At 41.7% G+C, this 19,017-nt stretch overlaps 1 protein-coding gene across 3 annotated transcripts in view; it reads left to right on the plus strand.

Annotated features, from left to right (window-relative positions):
• The first annotated feature begins 12,728 nt into the window (after positions 1-12,728).
• Positions 12,729-19,017, plus strand: part of Fbxl4 (F-box and leucine rich repeat protein 4) — a 76,543-nt gene continuing 70,254 nt past the window's right edge. For 2 of the 3 annotated variants that reach the window (XM_005361920.3, XM_026786775.1), the window contains exon 1: positions 12,729-12,822. The gene's annotated coding sequence lies outside the window, so the exon portion shown is untranslated. Of the gene's footprint in view, positions 12,823-13,134; positions 13,150-19,017 lie in introns of those variants that run through there. The other variant, XM_026786774.1, reaches the window with a different exon arrangement.

Here is a 19,017-nt window from a genome sequence, read left to right on the forward strand (position 1 = left end):
CAACTATGCATGTAGTAGGTGAGAAAGAGTGAGGAACGAATGATAAGGCACTCTATGGGAGTTTGGTGGCCGCACTTCAGAAAATAATATAGATAGAAACCTGTCACACATTGTGTATCCAACCAATGTGAGTGATAATATGATCATAAATATTTGGTAGTACTAAGGCATAAGGATTTCAGTCACTTGCCCACTCATGATTGTGAATATGACAAAATGTGTCTTGTGGTAATAGAGGCCTTTCTTGAAACCATGAAGGACAAAAGTCATGGACATGATTTTGGGAAGCCTCCAAGTAATTGGGCATAGGGAATTGAAGGTAAAATAAAGGTGCTGGGGTTGTCCAGACAACTGGCATGAGAACAATTTTGTATGTGGCTGGTACATGCATCTAGGTAAAGAGTGGTAGATAATGAAAAGGAAAGAAAATCATGTTCTCAAATTAAGGTTGGGACTACCAATTCTGGATTGAAAAATAAGAGGCATATCTACCCACATTTCTCTGCCCTATGACTCTGGAAATAAAAACCACTTGCCATCTTGGACTACATGGGCTTCAGGAATCCTTCTACATATATGATTGCCTTTACCAAAGTTGACAAAACACTTCTAAAAATTATAGAAAAATTCAGTGAATCCCCTAAATGCTATATGCTCATTATTTGTCTTTCTTGAATATAGAGAAATGTTGTTAATCTTAAATGGTGCACCATGAGATCATATCGACAGCACCAAGAAAGAGAGCAAAATGTCCTCTGTTTATATATGTACACAGTGAAGTTTGCAGAGAACGTGATCTGACTGATCCAATGTGTTTCCAAAGGAGAAAGGCATATTAGATTCCTGAAGAAAGCAAGGCTGAGGAAACTTTGGCCATAAATCAGTAATTACTGGTAGTTATTCAATATCCTAGGTTTGATAAAGTGCCAGAGCTTACTAATGGTATGAGAACATTAAGACGTTGGTCACAAAGTCACAGCAAGTCCTTATGCACATTTACTTTGAAGCTGTCTGGACTTGGAGCTGCTGTTCTGAATAACAAGTGTAATGTTTTTTTCTTATGCCCTCATTTCCAAGGCATTGGGTTACTCTTACACTTGCTGAAAACAAAAGCAGGCCAGAATGGATAGCAGATGCAGAGGTGACCCTATTGCATTAGAGCTCCGACACATAGAAGTTAAGGTGTCAAACTCAGGTCTTCACAACATCAGCCAAATTTTTATCCCCTAGATTCAGCTAATGTTGCCTACTGGATTTTTCAATCACTTGTGAGATTGGGACAGTTGAAGTCTTCTGCGATTACAAAAATATCTCCTCATATCATCTTGGCTCTTACCTTGCATCAGGTTTACAGTAAATGAACATAGAACACAGATTGGCTCTTTCAAGCTCTCGGGACATCTGAAACAGTCTAAAAAAATGAAAATAAATGTTTAATGTGAGTGGATTAATTTGCCTCACTCCAGTCTTGAGCTGAAGTTCAAATATTGCTTTATAATATTAGTACCTGTTCATGATAAGTCTTCAATATTTAGGCACAATATTTTATAAATCAAATGACCTTAAGTTCTCTGATCAAGATGTAATTGAGGGTTTTCCTGCATCCTTGTCATCTGGGAGCTTGTTATAAGTTCACAAAGCAGAACCCACCACTCCCCAAATCAGATTCTTCCTCTTACCATGATCCTTGGAAGATTCACAGGCACATGAAGCTTGGGTAGTACTAGCTGGTACTCTGAAACTATACCTGGTCATATTCTTATCCGTAAAGGCATAAACTATTGGAATAAACTATACTAACAATTGGTATTTGAGATTTACCCCTCATTTGAAGTAAGCATAAATTTTTAAATTTTATTTTAACTAAATAACCATGACATTTGCCCTCTTCTCCTCTCTCCAACCCCTCTCACATTCCCGTTACCTCAAGTTCATAATCTCTTTTTCTTTGTTGTTATTCTTAATAAATAAATGAATGCAACCATCCAAAATCCTATTCCCTGAATACTGTTAATGTTGGCTACTAGATGTCTTGATTATTTGTTATATTGGATCAGCTGGAGTCTTCTGAGATTAAAGTGATACCTCTTCCTGACACCTCGTGCTTTAATCTTGTATCAGCTTTCGTGTTTTATGTATGTATATGTTTTTGAGGTTGTCAACTTACTATTGTCCGCTAAGTCAGAAGATTATTTCTGGGGAAGACTAGTTGTCCCTCTCTTAGCAGTCATTATATGCCTGTAGCTCTTCATTTGGGGTTGGGTTTGTGTGAGGTTTTCCCCATCTATGTTGCCATGACAACTGCTGTTGTCATTGTTCAAGTCTTGTTTAGATGGGCATATTTTGAAATTTCATGGGTATGTCTTTCCTGTCATATCTAGAAGACAGGATCTTGGAGAAGACTTTCCATTTCTATAGTTCTTACCTTCTCCTCTGCCACTTCTTCTACAGTGTTTACAGAACCTGATGAATGGGGATCATAACTCCACAGTTATATGATCTCTTTAATAGTGTGGCTTTCTGTAACGAGCCTATTCTGCTGTAAAAGGAAGCATGCGATGAGGAGTGATGGTTACACTTATCTATAGGTATAAGTATGTAGCGTGAAGTTAGGAATTATATTGGTTGAGAAAATTGGCAGTAGTATTTCCTCCTCTAAGATTCAAGATCTCGCTCGCCTTGAGTGGCTGGCTGAATGCAGTACCAGATATGATTTCCCTTTTGTCAAAGGGACCTTTCATCCAATTAGACAGTTGCTGGTTACAAAAGAGATATAAATGCCAGTATTTCAACCTTTAGAGATATCTTCCCATGCTGGACATTGTTGTGGTTCATCACATCTGGGCAGGACCCTGAAGTCCCTCAGCCAAAGAATGGATAAAGAAAATGTTCTTTCTAGGTTCTGGCTATTATGAATATGCTGCTATAAATGTAGTTGAACACATGTCCTTGTGGTATGAGTGAGCATCCTTTGCGTTATACCCAAAAGTGTTTTTGCTGGGTCTTGAAGAATATTGTTTCCTAATTTTTGAGAAATTTTCCAAAGCAGCTGTACAAGTTGCCGAACCAGCAATGGAGATGTGTTCCCTTTACCCCACATCCTCTCCAGCATAAGCTATTATCAGTGTTTTTTATCTTGGCCATTCTGACAGGTGTAAGATGGAATCTTAGAGTTGTTTTGCTTTGCATTTCTCTGATGCCTAAGGATGCTGAATATTTCCTTAAGTTTATAAATTGTTTGTTTGTTTTGTTTTGTTTTTCAAGACTGGATTTCTCTGTGTAACAATCCTAGCTGTACTGGAACTAGCTTTTGTAGACCAGGCTGGCCTTGAACTCACAGAGATCTGCCTGCCTCTGTCTCCTGAGTACTGGGATTAAAGGCGTGTGCCACCACCACCTGCCTCATTAAGCTTCTTTCAGCCATTTGAGATTCTCCTGTTGAGAGCTCTCTGTTTAGGTCTGTACCCCATTTTTTAATTGGGTTATTTACTCTTTTGTTGTCAAGTTTCTTGAGTTCTTTGTATATTTTGGAGATCAGTCCTCTCTCTGACGTGGGGTTGGACCTTGAACCTTAGAGCTCCACCCTGCTTTCTGATTGTACGTGCCACATCATCCTCCGCTCCAGCCTACATGCCTTCCCCAACTTGATTTACTGTTGCCAACATAAAAGGGCTTTCTTTACTGTGGCTGTAATAGAAAACCCTGACAGAAAGCAACTTTGGGAAGAAAGGGTTTAATTTTGGCTCCTAATTCCAAAGTTCATCCTAGTGGGAAGGCAACACACCAGGAAAGCATGGCAGCTGGAGCAGGAGATGGGTTGATGATGTTTTCGTCTGTACACAGTAAGTAAACGCAGGGAACAGGAAGTAAGGTGAGGTTATAAACCTTTAAAGCCCTCCCATCGTGTGGCCTTCTTCCACCAAGGCTCTGCAGGGTAACAAGATCGTAGTCATCTCCAGTAGCTCCACTAACCAGGGATCAAGTGCGCCATGAGACTCTGGGGCACACTTCACATTTAAAACACTATAGTCCTTTAAGTTACTTGTTACATTGAGGGTCACAGCATCAAGAAAAGTAACTAGCAAAATTTCCAATATCCAGATTTCACGTCAAAGAAAGTACCTCAAAGCTCTACCCTTCAATGTTTGTGTTGGTCTTCCAGAAAGGTACTGTACAGTGGCAGCTTTGACATTTTCTTTCATCTGTTCCAAAAAACTGTAGAAAAATATTCCTCAATAAGGGAAGAGGTACATACATATGAAATTAGCTCACAATCTCTCCCCTTATGCAGTAGCCCTCTATGTGAACGGCAACGTGCTGAGTAAATAGTAAATGAAGTGCTGGGCTCCATTACAGACTGATCCCAACTGGCCATCATTAGATTTTATCTGGCCCATCTCCAGGCTGTTTGTGCTATCCTGGCAGCCTCGGGCTTTGAGGGGGCAGGAGGCCAGGAGCAGGCGGAAGGAGGAATGCAGCCTACTTGTAGTAGATTCTGGCCCCTTGCCCTTTTCTGCTCAGTGGCCTCCGTAAGTCATTTAATTTGGAGGAATAAAAAGAAACCTCCTACTCTAGAGAAACCAAATCTCTTAGCATTGAGGCTGAAATAATAAGCAAGAAAAGAAACAGTAAGAGAATACTGGGTAAGATGGAAAACTGATTCTTGGTGATATTTTGATGTTTATTAAAGAAGCAAGAATATTTTTCTTTAAAATTCTAAAAGTCTTCTGCCAATTTTTAACTCTAAGGGGAAATTAAAGTCTACTTAAAAATATTTTTCAACATTTTTAATGATTTTGAAATAGAGAATTTTTTTCCCCCTGAAAAAGGTATCAAAGAACTTAACGAAGAAATTCCAAGCCCTACGTGGTAGCAAAAGCTGAAAGTCCTGGAACTTGGGAAACTGAAACATGAGGAATTTTTTTAATGATGTTTTTTTTTAATCTATTCTTGGAGAAATTTGTAGATGTAAGCAGTGTATTTTGATTTTATCTACTATACTCCCTGCACTTCTTTTCTCTAACTCCTCCACAACGTCCTCCTCTCAAGTTCATGCCTCCTTTTTTTAATCTAGTGAGTCCATTCAGTGCACAGGAGTGGGACTATTCACTGGAGCATGGTCGACCTAGCAGGAACTATGCCCCTAAAAAAAGAGTGACTCTCCCTCTTCCAGTGGCCACTAACTTTGGTAGCTCCCCAGCTGGGAGGCAGGACATCCTGTGCTCTTCTGCATCAACACTGGATGCTGACCATTTTAATCTTAGGCAAGTCTTACATGTATAGAGGCACAATTGCTGTGGGTTCCTGAGTGCAATGACTCTAAGAATCAGAATATACTGAGGTGCAGCAGCCCTCCTGATATCTGACCCTTGCTTTCTGCCACCTCTTCACAGTGGTCCCTGGACTTTTGGGGAATGGGGTTATATAGATGCCCATTTATGTCTGAGCACTCCATTAGATGACACAGCTAACTAACGCAGATATAACTCTTCAAAAGTGTCACCACATAAAGAAAAGAGAATGATGGAGTAAGGACTGTACCCTGGGTTCTCGAGTTTCTGGCTTGGGTTTCCTGGCGTTGGGTTCCACCCATCCTAGAACTACAGAAGTGAAGTTACCAGACTTTTTACTTAAATGTATAGGTTTATCTTAGTCAGGGTTCATATTGCTGTGAAGAAACATCACAACCATGGCAACTCTTATAAAGGAAAACATTTAATTGAGTGACTTATAGTTCCGAGGGTTAGTCCATTATCATCATGGCAGGGCATGGTGGCCTGCAGGCAGACATGGTGCTGGAGAAGGAGCTGAGAGTCTTGCATCTTGATCCATAGACAACTAGATGTGAATCGGATGAACTAGGCATGGCTTGAACATAGGAAACTTCCCCACAGTGACACACATCCTCCAACGAGACCACACCTCCTAATAGTGCTACTGTCTGTGAGCTGTGAATGTCACTTACATTCAAACTACTTCACGTTGTGTTATAATGGAGAAGGGATATTAATAGTTGCGCAGACGTAGAAATAATTAGGTGAACATTGAAAGTGTACAACTTCCTCTCTTTGAGTTCAAGACCAGACTGAGGGACACAGCAAGACCTTGTCTAACAGAAAGAAAAGAAACTGTACTCCGCAATTGTACCACAAAGGATAATATTTAAAACTCTTTGTAACAGGTTTCCTAAATTTTGTATCTGATTTTCTGTGTATGGATGTTTTGCTTGGATGTATTGATGTGCACCATGTCCATGGAGGTCAGAAGAGGGTGTCAGATCCACTGGAAATAGAGTTATAGACAGTTGTGAGAGACAAATGAATCTAGATGTGGATGCCTAATACAGATCCTCTTACCTCCTACCAACAAGTGCTCTTACCACTGAGCCATCTCCAGCCCCTATAAAACATTTTTGAAGGAGAATCTTGTGAAATTATCATTTTATTCTGAAAAAGCATTCATGAGAGACACCAAAGTCAAGCATTTATGATAAAGACTGCATTGTCAAAAGGTACTGGGCTCAGGGGAAACTTTATAATAAAGGCTCACTCAGAATTGTAAAGATTAATTTCAAGTTCCACACAGCTCGTTTTGAATCATTTGTGTTAAGAATATCAATTGTATTACCTATTTTAAGAATATGGGGAAGTATTTTTGACTCAATAACGAAAACAGGATATATGTTTCATGTATCAAGGGAGGTGGATAATCCTGAAAATCGTGGTCTTTAGATTTTTTTTAAATGTGTAGGTTGTGCTAATATGGGGATGGGGCAGTAATAGTTGGGCAGAAGCACAAGTAGGCAAATACTGAAAGTTTAGCAGAATCATCACTCTCTTCAGATCTACTGAAAGTCTGGGTAGGGTACTTGCCAATCATGTGTGAGACCTTGGGTTTGAGCCTCAGTGATGAAAACAGCGGTGAGAACTGAAGACCTTGATCTGTGTCAGGTGTCGAAGCTGGAACTGGGCAGGGACCACCTACCACCCTATCACTGGTGCGTTAAAGGGACGGAAAGCCTTTGTTCTTCTGTTGATTACCTTGCCATTCTGAATAAATGACACAACTAAAGCAGATACAACTCTTTCAAAAGTGGCACCACATAAAGGAAAGAGAGAGTCGGAGGGAGCAAAGGAGCCTGGATACTCAATCTGGCTTGAGATTCCTGGGTTTGGGTTTTACCCATCCTGGAACCACAGAAGTGAAGATAGCTTAGAAAAGACAGACCTGGGATGTCTCATCTCTCATCTCTGTGCTTCTTCTCTCCATTATTCCCAAGTACTGAGAACCTTTATCCATGTTAAGTTTTTAAGTAAATGAAGAAAGTTCGAGAAAAAGAAAGGCAGAAATGAAACTGTACATGCAGAATAGGTTTTGATTTCTTTAATGTATTTTAGCATATTTTTTTAGGTCACTGCCAATTTGGCTTAGAGCTTTATGAAGTTGCTTTAGCCTCTCTTAGTGACTTTAGTTTATGTTCACATATTAAATATATTTGAATTTGTTCACTGGAAGGTGCAAGGAGGCCTGCATTCAGGTTTCAGGTTTATAAGCCACTTGCTGCGAATCTAAATCTCGATAAATCACTGAGTCGCTGGAGGCTCTTCTCGTGCCTGATAACGATTTGAAAAGTTTAACTAGAATGATCTTGAAGGCTCTACAGTGACATTTTGCATTGGAGAGTCTCAATTACTGATCTTCAACATCTTTTAATAAATATTAATATTATTCATCCATTTGCATACTATTTTATCACTCACAAAGTGCTTTCACCTATATGATCTCTTTTAAATTTCTCTAGTGTCTGTGAATCAGGCACATTTCACAGAAGGGCCGACAAGCTCGGAGAAGCTATAACTTATCTAGGATCACAGGTTACTGAACATGGCAATGCTGGACAGACAGGTCTTCCAGCTCGGCTCCCGAGAACACTTCATTTTTCTACCTATTTCACACCGTTACTTCAAGGTTATGGTAATACGGAAACATGATTAGTTGTTATTGAATTGTAAAGTAATTCATTATCATTTCCAGAGAGCCCTTTTGATTTAGAGGTGGAGGACCAGGGATCATTGACAGCTCTGACACTATGATGTGGGCAATTTTTTTTTAATTTCAGAGCCTGCTTCCAGGTCTGTAAAAAGGGGGTTTGGAGTGTATAAGCTTGGGTTTTTTTTTTCTTAATGCTTTGCTTCTTGTCTAAAAATTCTGATTTTCTTATTAATTACTATGACTATTTTTAGATTGCTATCATGAAATATTAATATTTAAATGAAAAATTTGTATTAGCAGTATGATGTTGAAAACATAGACTAAAAGATTACTACTCTTGGTGACTATGATTCATGCTATTTAGCCACTAGCATATTGAAAATCATAAACTATCATGACTGCCTGAATTCTGCTTTTCAACAAATTAGTTCATTTGAGATTTCACAATGTTAAACTTGGTGGTAGTGCAGGCCTATAGTCCAGACTACTCAGGGGTGTAAAGGGTGAGGCAGGAAGGTTGCAAATTCTAATCCTGACTAGAGTACAGAGTGAGCTCAATGATAGTGTGGGAAACTTTGGGAGAGCATCTCTCAAAATAAAAAGTAAAAACAAGCCCGGTATTTTAGTTGGAGAGGACCCGTCTAATACAAATGATGATCTGGGTTCAATGTCTCAATCTCAACAACACACCACACACACAGGCACACACAGACAAACACACACACACACAGAGGTGCACATACATACACAGGCACATGCAGGTACATACAGGCACACAGAGGTACAACACATATATACAGGCACACACAGGCACACACACAGAAAGATGCAGGCACACAGACACACACAGTGGCACATACACACACATGAGAGGGTGGGAGTATGTGTGGAGTTGCATTTTCTAAGAAATCTTGATTAGAGAGAACAACTACTTAAAATCAATGACAGAAAAACTAAAAAAGGAGTTCATTATGGGGACATTTTTATCTTGAATGATGTCTTTATCTTCCTGATGTAGAATTTTAGGGACACGCACCCTCATGATCCCAAAAGGTATCTAACTGATAGACATTTCATTTTAAGATGAAGAAAAGCCATTTGAGAATAGTGGCTGGTAGGATGGTACTTCAAGAAGTCAGGACAAAGAGGAGTTTTGAACCTGCTGCTTCTGTGCCCGCCTCCCCACTGCAGTAGAACATTGTAACTTTTGAAATTCACATAGATGGATCATAAACAACTTGCTGAGCTGGTGACTTTATGCACAATTAAGCCTTGTTGAGACTTTATTTTTAATAGTGCCGTTACAGCGTGGGATGCTTTGCAGCTCTGAAAAGCATTCCATTTAATAACGAGGCATTAGTTCACCCACTAAATCAGGCCACCACTAACTGATAAGTATCACTCTTTTTTTGTCCTTGCTTGTGCCCCTACCCAGAAAACAAAGTATGGCCCTTGGGAAAGGAGATTTGCCTGAGCTTTGATAATACCACTTAGTTGCAGAAATAAAATGTCACTCTGGGCATTTCTTTTCCTTATGAATCTGTCTACTTTGGAAGCAGTATTTTAAGGGACATTCTAACCAAGACTTCAGAGTCCCTGGTTTCAACCCCTATCACCCCAACCCAACATATGCTCCAAAAGAAAGCAAACAATAGCACCAACTACATCTTTGAAACAGAGTAGAAAGGGAAGAAATGAAGATGCCTATAGAAGAACATGCACCAAAATACATAAACACAAATGCTAAAAGCAGCAGTTTGTAAAAATAAAAAAATAAAACTGTCAAAGTCTATGAAGAATATACTAAACAATGGTTTATTTATATATGTGAGTAACTCGAGAAACTACCACACACTCAGCAATATAAATTGTTCTCACCAACCTTATGCTGAAAGAAACCAGGCCAAATAAAATGGATAGTGTATATGATTCTACTTATCTCAGGGTCCAAAGTTGGCAACATTCATCTCTTGTATTAGAATTCAGGATAAGACTGGAGAGATGGCTTTGCAATTAAGGGCAGTTGCTGTTCTAGCAGAGGACCCAGGTTTAGTTTCTAGCACCCATGTTGGCTAACCACCATCTATAACCCCAGTTCTCGGAATCTGACGGCCTCTACTGACTTCCATTGTCACCAGAATTGCATATGATACATATACACACTCATTCAGGCAAAACTCTCTTTTTTTAAAAAAAAAAAAGTCAGGATTGCCTGGTGGTGGTGGTGGTGCACACATTTAATCCCAGCACCCAGGAGGCAGAGGCAGGGGGATCTCAGTGAGTTTGAGGCCAGCCTGCTCTTTAGAGTGAGTTCCAGAACAGCCATGGATATTACACAGAGAAATTTTGTCTCCAAAACAAAAACAAAAACAAACCCACAAAAATCAGGATGATGTTACCTTGGAGGAGAGACAATGGGAAGACTCAGAAGGACACATGGGGGCTTCTTCATGCTAGTAATCACCTGGTTTTGACCTAAGTGGTGATTACAGGATCATGTTCCCATTTTTATCCCACTTTTCGCATCACTTTTTCTTTCATTTTCCCTTTCCTCTTCATATTTTTCTTCTTTGAAGACAGGGTCTCACTCACTTATTCCAGAAAGGCACTGAATTTGCTATGTAGTTGAGGCTTACCTTGAACTCCCGATTCTTCTGTATATGCCTCCCAAGTGCTGGGATTGCAGGCGCACAATCGTTGTATCCAACTTTTGTGTTCTTTTCTCAATGTATTAATTAAGGTTTCTATTGCTGTGAAGAGACGCCAGGGCCTAGGCAGCTCTTATAAAGGAAATCATTTAATTGGGGTGGCTCCCTTACAGTTTCAGAGGTTCAGTCCATTATCATCGTGTCGGGGTGCATGGCAGTGTGCAGGCAGATGTGGTGCTGGAGAAGTAGCTGAGAGTCTTTGGCAGGCAACTGGAAATGGTCTCTGACACCGGGAGTAGCTTAAGCATAGGACGTGACATACTTCTCCACACTACTCCAACAAAGCCACACCTCTTAATAGTATTATTCCCTTTGGGGAATCACTTTCTTTCAAACCACCACAGAGTTTTATCTTTCAGTTAGAGATCATACTTCATTTTATAATGGGAAACTTCTGGAGTTTAAATGGGGTTTAAGTTCTTTATATAGGCCTTAGTTGGGGTCTTATCAGGATATACAAAGAGTCAGGATTTTATTTTTACTTTTTAATAAGTGAACATAATTTAACCCAAGTTTTATTTTAGAATAAATTCAGTTTTACAAAAGCCTTGGGGTGAGTAGATGAGATGTACAGACAAGTTGACTGTATGGTCATGCCTTTCTGTTAACAAGATGAAAAGCCCTTCCTGCTGGCCTCCAACTCACCAAAATCTGTCTGCCTCTGCCTCCCAATAGTCGGGATTAAAGGTGGGTTCTACCACACCTGGCTCCAATACTCTCCTCTTAGGAAGCGGTTCACCAAGTACTAAGTGCCACAGTTAAGTGTGGAAGGTGAAAATTCAGTTTGAATTCCTTGATAAAAATTTCACTTAGTTATAGTGAAATTTCACTGGACACCATGAGTGGCTTCACTTCATGTCCTGATTTGACAGAGGAACCTCCTATATTCTGGGGCATTTGGATACCTGGTCCTATATAGGTTTAGGAGGTATGGTTTTGCTAGAGGAAGTCACCAGGACCTGGCTTTGAGAGTTCAAAGACTCATGACACCCCATTTGTTCTTTCTAGTTGATGCTTGCTCTTGGAGATGTGAGCTCTCAGTTGTTCATGCCGCCATGCCTGGTGCTTACTGCAACGCTCCCTGCCTGTAATTGTTTTGGATTCTGAACCATCTGGAACCCCCAAGCCCCAAACTGGCATGAATAGCTTTGGTCATGATGTTTTGCCACAGCAATAGACAAGTAAGTAATATACTATGTGTATAAACTTAACAAGCATTTTTTCTGTTTTGCTTCTTCAAGAGAAATTTGGAGACAATGAGCATATTATCGGAAGTTCCCCATTAATGGGGCTGGAGAACGATGGCTCTTTCAGAGAACTTGTTCCGTTCTCAGCACCCACATCTGACAGTTCACAGCTGCTTGTCAGTTCATCCCTGTTCTCTTCTCGCCTCCATTGGCGCTCGAGCGCCAATATATACACGCACATACACACACATACACGCTAGCAAAAAAAATTAAAATAAATCTTGTAAACAGGTTTTAGCGGAAACCCTGTGAAGACAAATACAACGCCAACTAAAGAAAAAAAAAATGAAATGACTAAGGAAGACCCTTGACAGCATCTTCATCAGAGGTAGCTTGGGCTTGTAGATGTTAGGGTGAATATGACCCTGCAGGGAGCATTTGTTACTGGGGCTGGAGTTTGCTAATTAATTGGTGGATCGTGCCTGCAGAGCAGTTAAAACATAACATTCCACTGCTCTGTGCAGAAATGCCCTTTGCATAATACCAGAGTTGAATCACCGATCCCGAAGAAGCCCCAGCAGAACTACACCACATACGGAGGGCTGTCCTTGGAGGAACGAGGGCTGTGAAGGTTTTGCAACTACTGCCAGCCCAGGAGCAAACACTCCATTTATAGACCGTCGCCGGCTTTGCTAAGGTGCTCAAGCCACGAGAGCAGTTCAGTAGCTACCACCTCGGCCCTGGCCCCGCCCTTTTCAGGCCCCGCCCTCCTCCAGGCCCGGCCCCGCCCCGCCCCGCGGCCTCGGTCTTCCTTCCGGGTCGCGCTGGGCCGAGCTCGCCGCGGCAGCAGCGCGGCATCCTGGGAGCGGAGTCCGGCTGCCCACGCCGCCGGCTTGGGGCGAAGCCCTGCGCGCGCCCGTCCCGGACCCTGCAGGGTACTGCCCTTTCTTCCTCCTTCCCTCCCTCCTCAAGGTCTCCAAGTCTTCTCGGCCGTGGGCGGGGCCGGGCGCGCGCCACTCCGGGGAGCGCGGGGCGGAGGCCCCTTGGCCCACGCATGTTTATGTCTGCGGTGCTACACGGCTGCTGCGCTGGTTGGGACGGGACGTGGGTGCCGCCGCCTCCTCCCGCGGCTCTCTTGGGCCTGGGGACCGCAGGGCGAACTGCGGACTCCGGGCCCGCGGGTCGTACAGCCCCGAGCGATTCTGCCCACGCAGGCCCATGACACGAGATGCCCGCCTGCAGCCTTCTTCCCACCGTCAGGGGTGGGCCCAGCCACTTGACGCTGTGTTTGGCCGTGGGGCTGGTTTTGTATTTCCCTGGGTGTTCCAAGTGCTCTTAGCCGCCGAGCTTTGGGGAAGCCGTCCTACCTGCCAGCTGCTAAGGAGTAGGAAGTTAGATGGGTGAAGCCTGGGGTTACTGCTTGTTCCTCTGTAGTTGGCTCTTGTTGGGAGCCACTTGCTCCCTGTGCGACCAGCGCACACTCCCGGGTCTAAGTTCAGAAGACAGGCACATTGCTTATCTGGCACACTCTTGTGTATTGAGTAGAGGGCCAGCCCTTCAGAGCCCTTATCCTGAAGTAAATTTTTGGGTGGAAGCGCAGTCTTTAACTAGTGCCCCTGAGAGCCACCATACTACAGTCTGAGTATTTATTGAATTGCATTATTTCCACAGTTGAGTACCAACTTTTAGAACTCTTGACCCAAGTCTTGACTCTTTTGAACCCTGTTCTGTCTTTGGTTTGAAAGTCAAGAGAGGTGGGCGCATAAGATGGTCAATTCTTGTGTTTACACCATGATGCTGATTGTGTTCCTCTCTCACTGCTATATTACAGTATTGTTTACAGCTGTATTTCGCCCGAATTCGGTCCTTGAATAGGAGCATTTCCGTCTTTAGCATGCCAGCCTCATTGCCCAGTCCTCTCAATTTTGGTGGAGTTAGTATTTGCCATCTTTACGGATCCAGCTTTGGAGTCTTCTTTGGTCTTTCATCATTGAATTGTGTATGGCGTCTCCCCACCTCCGTGGTTCGAAGTCTCACTCAGTTTTGGTGTGAGATTAAAAAATGCCATATTTGGTTATTACTAGCCAATGACTTCATCATTTGTCGAATTCTGTGCGTTTTCTTCCTGACAAGTGCTTATTTATATATGGCGGACACTTGCTCCTGTTTACTCCTGAGACAGTCTGAGCTGTTAGCGGCGACCTACTTCCTGTGGTAATGCCATGCTGCTCTTGTTACCGCAGCTTTAGACTTGTGTTCTAAAGTCTAGTGATTTCAACCTGGCCTGGCCTATTGTGCAGATCACTGAATATTTTTATGGCAAACTAAGTTAGGGGCAAGTGGGATTCTGTTCTTTTGTGTTTGTTTGTTGAGCTGGAACTCACTAAGCAGCCTTGGCTGGTTCCCTTAGAGGTCTGGTGGCCTCGGGCTCCTGAAAGGTGTGCCCACCACACCCAGCTGAATTCCTTTGTGTCTTGCTCCATCCCTTTAAAATGCCTTGTCAGTATTTAAATCTTTTTTAAGTTTGCCTTCCCCTTGGTCACTTGAATTAATGGCCATTATTAAATAAATCTTCTGTTGCTGACTCCTTTCCTTCACCCTGTAGAGTTGCTCCCCACAGTTGTACACAGAAAGTGTTTCACAGTCTGCACTTCTGTTGACTTGCATGTCTGTCTTTATTGGTGATCATATGCGTGTTCTGTGCCTACTTTCAGCCCTGCAAGCTGAAGGCCCTTCTCAGATGTCCCCTTGAGTTTCACCATTCCAATAGGGTATCCCAATTAGAATAGTTTCTTGTGTTGCTATAGTAGATAATACTGCTTAATATTATTAATTAATAATAAATACTACTTAATGTTTTGTTCTTTCTAGACATAGAAATATGTGCGTAAGTGTGTTTCATATAGTTTGTGGTGTTTCTGCAGCTTCTAGGTAGTAATAGTCACTGATGATCTTGTCTTTATATAGATACGTAACATGTCTTACCTTTTAAAGGTCTTTCTGGTTCATTATTGTGGACCAACCTAACATTTTCAGTCTCTTGATAATAAGAATATTACAGATTTATTTCTGTTACAGTGAAATGACAGGATCGTTTCAATGTGTGAGTAACCCTTCCTTGTTTCCTGTTTCCCTTTTCTTAGTTTGAAAAATACTAAGTGGAAAATTCCAAGGGTAAACAGCTTTAAATCGCGCACTGTTCCGAGTAGTGTGATGGAATTGTATGCAGTCCTGATCTGTGAGCCTTACCTTGTCTAGTCCGTGTACACACCCTGTGCCATTACCTATTCAGTGACAGTCCTGGCTCTTATCAGATCAGCTGTGTACAAATAACCTTTTTATATTTAATGTTGCCCAATTTGGCTCAAGAGTACTAATGTTAAAAATTGAAATATGTCAAAGAGAAGCCAGTCATTAAGTGCTTCCTTGAATGAATAGGTGACTATGTTCATAGGAAGTTTGTGTATAGAAAAAAAGCATGGTCTGCCTAGGATTCTCTGTGACCCACATGGTCCACAGTGGAATCTTAAAACATCTCCTGGAGGTTGAGGGATATTATTGCATGTATTTGCATATTTGTTTATTTTCTTGGTGCAAGTGATTAAAATCCTGGGTGAAAGGCTATTCATAGCTTTTAAATTTGCAGAGATTTTGCCACGGTGCTCTTTAAGTAGATTGTTGATAAGGAGATTAGGGAGATGGGTCTGTAGTTAAGAGTGTTGCTTTTGCGGGAGACCTGGATTTGGGTCCGGGCACCTACAGCCACTCCAGTTCCAGATCTGATATTCTCTTCTTACGTCTGCAGTCACCAGACATGCATATGGTACACATGCATACATGCAGTCATAATATTCGTCCACATAAAATATATAAATCTACAAAATAAAATTAAAAAAAATATTGTTAAGAACTGTCATGTGCTGGGGATTGAACCCAGATCCTCTGAAAGAATATTTTGTGCTCTTAATCTCTGAGCCCCTCCTTTCTTTCTTTTTGTTAATGAAGTAAATACACTGAATTTTGCTATACAAAAATGACTAGGTAATATTTGGTTAAACTATATTCCTAGACTTATTATAGTGCTAATAATTGGAGATGCTGGTTTTCTTCTTTGTTTTTGTTTTTTTCCTCTTCAACCCCACATTCCTAGTTTATACTCTCCTAGTAAAACTTGTATAAGCGCGTGCCCGTGTGCGCATGTGTACGCTTGCGCAAGCACATGCTCATTAAAAATTCAGGGGTCTTCTAAATCCTCAGTCTTCCTACTTACTCTTTTTGTCCATGATGAGACAATGAAGAGAAAGGTTAAATGCAGATAGTGTATTGAGAAGATCTGTAAGATCCTTTGTCTTGTAACACCTTCGCCTTGCCAGAAAGCATGGTCAACAGGCGGAGGCTTCCCACATCTGTGCCTCAGAAAGGCATCACTCATCCTTAAGAAACGTTTTCTTGTTGTTTTTTTTTATCCTGTTTTCTATTCGTTTAACTAAACTAAACAAAAGTGTGATGGTGAAATGTTTTAGAAGCTTAGCTTTGCTTGTTAAAGAAGCTTGGAGAATCGGGAATGAGAGCAGATTCTGCAGAACTAACCATTATTAATTCTTCATTTTCGTTGCTTGTGAGTCCAAGCTCATGCTTCACTTTCTCACGAGACAAGGCTTGTAGAGGGCAGGCTTCTGAGGATCTGCTGTAGCCCAGACCCCTTGTGCCACCTCCTTGCTTTTCTTAGGGATACTTTGAAAACTGGGAGAGCATCCCCTTACTCCTTTTAAGTTTCAAATCATGTGGATTTCCCTGCCCTTTCCCCGAGTTTCATTTGCCTGGATTTTCCAGAGGCTTTAAACTGGGCAATGGTTGTTTTTCCTCCGCTGCCCCATTTAAGAACTCCTCCTTTGTAATCTGTATTGGAGCTTTGTGCTTGTCAGTTTTTGTCAGTATAACAAAGTACCTAAGACAATCAGTTTAAGAAGAGAAAGGGTTTATTTTAGAACAGGATTTTAGAGATTCTAGTAGTGGTCAATTGTCCCTGTTCCTTTAGGCCAGTGGTGGCATAGAGCATCATGACAGAGCATGTGGAGACTGCCTGTTGACCTCGTGGAAGTTGGGAAGTGTAGAAGGACCCAAAGTCCCCATCTCCTGTTCAACGCTTTGTCTCCGATGACCACTTTAATTTACCTCACCTCTTAAGGAATCGATTATCTCCTATAGTACTGAGAGGCTGGAAACTAAGCCTTCAACACATCAGCCTTGTGCCAGGGGTGGAGAATATTGAACCAAATCATAGCAGTCCCTGGTGTAATTTTGAAAATATTTTTGTTCTTAAGGCATAAAAAAAATTGTACTAAAATATGTTTGTGTATGTTTTTCAGTATGTGGATTTATGAATACAAGTGCAATGCTCTTGGAGGCTGTAAGAGGGGATTGGGTTCCCTGAAGCTGAAGTTACAGCTGCTGGTGAGCCAGTGAGGTGGGTTCAGGGAACCTAGTCCAAAGCCAGAGTGCTATGCACTCCTGATGTCTGAGCCCTCTCTCCACCACCTCCCTCTCCAAACAATACAGTGCTTAATTGGAGCATTGATTTAGAGAAAGAGGCACTGAAAGGCTTAAGATGCCATCTTCACATCTTTTCCCTGTGCTCTGCGTTTTTTCCGTATGTTTTAAACGTGTAGGATTGGAATGTAACTAATTGTGATGAAAGAAATGAGAGGCCAACTCTTGATCTTTGCTACTGAGTAGTGCGTCTAATTCCAGAACAGTGGTAACCTTGCTTTTCACTCTTACCCTCTGTCTTGCCTCTTGGTTTGTCTCTTGTCTTGGGCTGTTGCTCTTAACTTATTGCTCACTTCCTTCCTTCCTTTCTTTTTCTTTTTGGAGAACTTTTTCCTTGTATTTTTTCTAGTTCTCCGTAATCATCCTGAAGTCTTATCACAGATTTGGAGTGCAAAAGCTGTTTCGTATTTGAGAAAATAGCTTTTACTTCTCCAATCATATCTCTCATGAATCTTTCTTTAATTTCAATCAGAGTTCCTTTGTGGCCAGAGTCAAGTCTCTTTTATGTATTCAGGGACTGCTTTTGTACTAACAGAAGTTGCCGCTTTTTTACATTCTCTTTGAACAGTAAAATTTCAATATGTGTCCTATTCCTTCTTGGATGGCTTCAGGGAAGTTCATGCATTTGATTCTTTCCTATTGTGTTTCAGTTTTTATTATCCATTTTCTCCTTTTTCTTCATATCAAGATATGGAAATTTTTTTCATATGAACCTTGTCTTGAAGAATCACTGATTTCATTTTTCTGTTTTTTGAAGCTCTTTATTTTTCTTCTTGTGTAAATCTATATAAAACAGGAAATGTGTCTTGAGCTCTTAGTGTCATACCCTAGATCAGGCATAGTTAAAAGTAGGGTACATTCTCTGAATTTGAGGAACTCATAGTCTGTTGGAAAGAAACATATCTTTGCAGGTGAGAAATGGGGCTAAGAGAAAGTAAAGGAAACATGAATGGTTCATACATCCTCTACCTGACATTGAACAAGAGGAAGGAGGCTTGCCCAGCCTCACCTCAGCAGAAGACTCGAAGATACCAGGCATGGATACTCAGTGCAATTGTGGGTAGGACCATGGGTCTGCAGGAAGTGGGGGAGGGCTGTGGAAGAAGAGGGGATGGGTCTGCAGGAAGGCTAGGGGGCCTGAGGAAGAAGAGGGTATGGGTTTGCAGGAAGAGTAGGGGGTCTCAGGAAGAGGAGGGGATGGGTTTGCAGGAAGAGTAAGGGCCCAGTGGAAGAGAAGGGATGGGGAAGACAGGAAGAGTGGGGAGTTGTGGAAAGAAGAGGTGGGGAAGACAGAGTTGGGGCTGTGGAAGAGAGAGGACAGGGAAGGGGGTGCTGTGGAAGAGAAGGTTCAGGGTAGACAGGAAGAGTGGAGGGGCCTGTGGAAGAGAAAGGGCAGGGAAGATAGGAAGAGTGGGGGGCTGTAGAAGAGAGAAGATAGGGAAGCCAGATGCCAAGGGAGTTGAACTTTGTGATATCTGAACATTTTCCTTTCTGTACAGTTGAGAAGGAGGAAGAGCACCTGGGGGGAGACTGAAAAGTTCTTAAAGAAACAGAGAGGATATAAGGATGTGTGTCATTGT

This window comes from Microtus ochrogaster, linkage group LG5 (genome assembly GCF_000317375.1).
Source record: "Microtus ochrogaster isolate Prairie Vole_2 linkage group LG5, MicOch1.0, whole genome shotgun sequence".
Classification (NCBI taxonomy): Eukaryota; Metazoa; Chordata; class Mammalia; order Rodentia; family Cricetidae; genus Microtus; species Microtus ochrogaster.